We start from the raw sequence: 5,758 nt of genomic DNA, 5'->3' as shown, positions 1-5,758 counted from the left end.
ATTTATCACGAACGCAATATCGATATGAAATAAAAACGAGGTGCACAATATTTAATTTTGATGACGTCATCGCACACACACACAAAAAAAAACGAATCCAATAGAAATTTTTTAAATAAATAAAAGTAGTGGTACACTAGTCTAGAAAAAAAACAATCTTCAACCACCGAAACTTGCATAGCAGTTGGTCCGGTAGGTAATGAGAAAATAGGGGAATGAGATTTTTTCACAAGAAGAAAAAAAGAATGACTAACAAGAAGAAAAACATAATAACAAAACGATCCACATGTACACTCTTGTCTCCAATAAAAACGACGGCCAGCAAATTGGAATTTTGTGTGGCTTGTAATGCACGGCATGTTCAACAGCATAACTTTGTAAAATCATTTATATGGCGGCTAGGGCTGGGAATGGTTAACCGGTTAACAGATTTCATATGGTTAACGGTTATGATTTATTTTAACCGTTAACTGACATATCAGGTACAAATCATCTTTATACCGTACAATTTCGTCAAATATGATTACGTCATCGCAAATTTATCTTTTGCGGCGTTTAATTTCAAAAAAATATTACTAACTGTGTGGGTAAGGAATCAATAAATGTAAAAAATAATGGAAGCACCAAGGTTGCTAATAATGAAAATTTACAATGATGAATTCAGAATCAGTTTTCGGTCGATTTCGAAATATATTGTTCACGATTTCATTGAAAAATCGGATATTCAATGTCATACAATAAGTGTGCAGTTGATGCCGTTTTTCTTTATGATATATATCTCGAAGTAGAATTTGCACATAGAACACTCAAAATTTGTCACATAAATGACGTTTAACAACGGAATCGGGCTTTCTAAAATATTTCCACATGCCCGAACCACGCTTCCCTATATTTTGCAGCATAGGAATCATGAAACTATCTCGATTCGTGAATAATTTTGAGCGATACCGGGATAACAGGAACCAACCAATTGAATAAACGAAATGTTAATCGAATCATTGCGTCATCACGAACAAAAGCGAGTCATTATTTCAAAACAAGGGAAGTTATCCCGTGCAAATATACGCCGACGAGTTTATGGAGCTGTGCGGTAGACTGCTGCGGCAGCTTTCAGAAATTTAGTTTCGCTTTGTAAAATGTGGCCGTTTGTAACAGGAAGTTTTCCTAGCAAGCATTGACTCAAAATTGTATAAGTTTCTAGTCAACGGCATCTTTGGAGTAAGTAGGGAGTGCATACAACTTCTTCGCCAGCAGAAAACAACCCCTTCGTTTAGCCGAGGTATCGTGACCTTGTTTTCAGCAACGTGAAATAAAGAGAGCTGAAGGTCCGGTAAACCATTCTATAGAGGTTAAATGCGCAAAGCAGAAGTTTGAAAATTCATCTGTTCGTAGAAGACTACGTGGTTTTTGTACATCGTGTTCGACCCATATTCTCAATAAAATCTCAATTGTTCACGAGACAATGGAAAAAACAAAATGGTGCAGAAATGCTTAATTAATAATCATATCTAGTCAGAAAAATTACCGGAATCTGACAAATAAACAACCACGAGCAGACAAAGTAATTAATGTACCGGTAGAATTATCGTGGGAGGGAAGGGATTGAGATTCATTCACAAAAATAACCCTAACCCAAACCAACAATCTACATTCTACCAATGACATTAAACAACATGATAGGCAACTCTGACGTCACTCCATAAGACTACAGGCAAAACATTGTATTTCATGATACGCTCCAATGCACATATTTCTCGTCGCCTTTCGCGTCCGTTTTCCGCTCGCATTTGCTACTCGGCGTCTTTTTTACATGTAGTACCTGCCTTTTTGCGCCTGTAGCGAAACAAAATAATCTCTATATCTAAGAAGTTTTGCTTACTTGGAAAGCTGGAATAACAGGCAAGCTGTAAAGAGCAATTCTGGACATCATAGACGTTTTTTTTATCAGAGAAGATTACAAACGAGATAGCGGAAAGATTTGTGTGGAACATTTTGCAGATAATGACAAAGTTCAAAGTTAGTAATTTTAATGTTTGCGCTTAATCATTGAAATGTCATTTAAAGAGGGTGTCATACAAAACTGTGCTGCGATACAATTCCATAACACAAAGTTTGCACCTATCGAACTTGCTTTTGTAGGTGAATTTATTAGACATATTACATATTCAGTTAATCGTAGGTAACATTGCTGGTACATAATGCATCGTAGATAGGTTTGTTTAAATTTAGCTCATAGCCCACTAATTAATATTATCTTCTATGCAGGAGGTTGCAGGGCTGAATTCAACTTGCAGCCTTACCGATCACCTGACGATGCTCATTTAGTTTGGCTCGAGCAAGTCTTCTTGAAATGCTTGTGTGGATGAAACTACCTATATTTTTTGCCTTCCTCCGATTTTAGACAAATTTATTCTGAGGGATTTCGCATATAATTCTCACTGATTGTTGGCTGTTTCTAATTCCTATTGATTGTGAATTCTGATTATAACAATGAGTTGAAAATTTTTTTACCTAATTTACTGGCACCTTTTTCTTGTCAACACTCCAAGCTGAGGTTATAAACATGACAATACATTTATGTCATCTGGAAGCAAAATATGCACATTAATTAATAGTTTGGCAAATTGAGATAATACATCATGACAGAAAATACAAGTTAAAGATATGTATGACCATCACATGGTAATTAAAATTAAAAAAAATTAATAGGGGCTGTGGAGTATGGAAAGTTCAAGACAAAGAAAAGAACAAATGTTCATAGCTCATGAACTATCAATTTTGCCTCCATTACTTTGTGAAGGCCAATATATTTCGAGTGGCTGAATTGGTTTACCTTTATGATAGCAACGATTTCGTATTTAATATAGCGAGATTATTTCAATTTAATTGAAGTGATATAATTTCCCAAAGCAATGCTTGAATCGTCTAGAATGGATCAGTGGTGTCAAACTCATGGGTTTTCGAGAGCCGCATTGCATTTTGAAAATTGTAAAAAGAGCCGCAAACAGTTTTTGGATAATGTATACTTAAAAGATATTTTTAATATAGTTTTAGTTTGTGACATATATTGTGATGCAACTAAACAGTTGGATTAAGTTTTATTATTTTCTTCAATTTCAAATGCAATTACATATTAATATTTGCATTCCACTATTATTGCAACATTTGCAAGTTACAGTATTTATTATAAAAAATCGTAAAATTCTATGTACAACCATCAAAATCATTTTTGAACAAGCTTTGAATAAGGAAAGAATAATACACACACTAAAAATAACTTAATCTAAATTTATGAACCTAAAATTAACAAAAATACTACAGTATAAACTCAATGTTTTAATAATTACATTTGTCCTGGCGTTTGGCATCTTTTTTGTGTCACCAGCATACTAAGGCCAGTCTGAAATGATTTTATAGTACCAACTCTAACTAACGAGGCCACATGATCATGGGTTTATCTGGATCTTTACGAATGTTTAATTAATGCCAGTAATGCAAAAAAGTTACTCTTATCATTTCATGTATAGATCAGTAAAAAAACAAATGACAGATTTTTTCGACAAGACATTTCGCACTACATTGCGTGGCATAGGATTGCTTGAATTATTATTAATATTGATTTTTAGTAACTAAGTCGTTGTATAATTATATTAATATACAAACACATGGAAATTTTCTGTTCGAAGTTGGTCTTCGAATTTGTCATATTGACTGCTGAGCTTATTGTGTTTTTTGATTGTATTGACGGAAATATGACAAATTAAACAATGTGCTTCAGAATTTTGTGAAGAGCAGAAATGTTACAACTCCCATTTTCTTCGAAAATGCCACCTTCTTCATGTACTTTGCGTTTAATTTAATTACTCAAGTGTTTTATTCAAGTAATCTTTTGCTAGCTTGATGTGTATTCTTAATTGGGTCAAAATGTGGACAAAAAAATTAATATTCCAAAACTACTTTCAGTAAATTGTTTTCTGTGTGAATAATCAATTTCACTTTAGAAGGTTTGAAAAATCTATTACATTTAGATAAAAAAAAAACTTCAAAAATACTATTACAATTATTGTTAAGCGTTCGAGGGCCGCACTGGAAGTTCTCTGGGGCCGCGAGTTTGAGATCCCTGGTCTAGATTGAAGTTGTTCAAAAAATATATGATAGTATTTTATCATGAATGATGATTATACCCCTTCCGGAATTTCTTCTATAGTACTACCAAAAGTTGATGAACCAAATATAACACAGGTGCAGTGTGCCTTTTTACAAATAAGACCGCTTATGCAATCTTACGCTTTGGAATTTTTAGTTATTTTCCTCAAGCCCTGCAGGATGTGGGGGCCATACACAACTCTACCGGAGGGTCAAATGTCTTTGCATGCCTCCATAGGTTGTTTTTCTATTGCAATTTTCTATTTTCAATTGCATTATATTTCTTGGAATCACACTGTCACTGATATGTCGCCAGACTTCTGATATCTCCCCGTCTGCTATAGTTGTCCTGTGAATAAATAATAGGAAATTGAGATTAGACGAATAGTTGAAAGTTTTGCTTTATGTCGGCTTAATTTCTTGATTGATATACTTACTATTTCTGCTATTGCCTCTTGTGCTGCAAGAGTCTCACAATGCTTAGACAGGTTTGTCCACAACTTTCACATCTGAAGAAAGAGAGGAGATTTATTAATTTTCGTTAAGAATAAATAAAGCAGTCTATATGATTCAGAATGGAAAAGCTAATAAATCCAATATCTCATGTTTTATTTAAAAAATATTTTACTGAATTTGGTATATAAACCAACTAATAAAAGGGTTTAGTCGGAAAATTACAAGCATTCGTGGCTCCAAATACTTGAGAAATCAGACTATACAATATAGACCGGTATGAGTGAAATGTTAGGTGAACTTGTTAACACTTTGATTCAATACGCAAATAAAAGTGAATACGTAATAGTATGTTACAATGAGCAGCAATCAACAATGAGTATATATCCTCACTGATTAAAAAAATCTAACTAGAGGTGCATGAACTATTTGAAACCATAAGGGGTAAGTAAATATGTAATTTCGGCAAATGGGCAACTACGTACCGTACTGAATTAATAACTTCGTAGTATTTGACAAAGGCTGGCTTTCCCACATGTACTTAACAGTGCGATGCCCGGGTGTGATATACAACAATAGTATTCACCTTACCTTTTACCGATTTCTTTTTACCCCAACTTTCAAAAATATCATTAAAATCGACAACAACTGTCAAAGCAGGCACGAACACCATTCGTGCTACGCCTTGAAAGCAGCACACATCCGCTCGTTTTCGTCTCGTCAAGTATGTGCATTGGAGCGTGCTATCGAATACGATCTTCGGACAAAAATGCCGGAGTTGCGCATCATGTTGTTTAATGTCATTGATTCTACCAACCCCGTGTAACTCCGGAAATTTGGTCCCGGTGTTGAATTCCCGACACGCTTGACTTGGTGCAAACAGATTATTATTGCTTCGAAAATCATCGTGCGACTTCCTGCGTTTTTCTGTGTTCTGACGGCGCTGTCTCGCGTCGAGATTATGTGAGTGACTTATAAATATTCAAGTTAGTTGTGTACATGGAATATTACACGATATACTTGACTATAGAACTGATAGAATGCAGATTACAAAACAAAATAGAGGAACAATCAATTGGTGGGAAGACCCTAGGACCGGTTCAGCACTCGAAAGCACATTGACAGTACGATTTTAAATTCACTTTAAAGCTCCCATGAG

The 5,758-nt window shown here is 34.7% G+C and overlaps 1 long non-coding RNA gene across 1 annotated transcript; it reads right to left on the bottom strand.

Moving 5' to 3' along the window:
- Positions 1–4,254: 4,254 nt before the first annotated feature.
- LOC144431396 (uncharacterized) lies at positions 4,255–5,406 on the bottom strand. The gene is made up of 3 exons (XR_013479973.1): positions 5,191–5,406; positions 4,584–4,655; positions 4,255–4,495 (listed from the first exon to the last, which is right to left on the bottom strand). It is a non-coding gene; the product is annotated as an uncharacterized LOC144431396 (long non-coding RNA).
- Between the last annotated feature and the right edge of the window lie 352 nt (positions 5,407–5,758).

Source organism: Styela clava, chromosome 13 (genome assembly GCF_964204865.1).
Source record: "Styela clava chromosome 13, kaStyClav1.hap1.2, whole genome shotgun sequence".
NCBI classification, from domain to species: domain Eukaryota; kingdom Metazoa; phylum Chordata; class Ascidiacea; order Stolidobranchia; family Styelidae; genus Styela; species Styela clava.
This window is presented reverse-complemented; position numbering and strand designations above follow the sequence as displayed.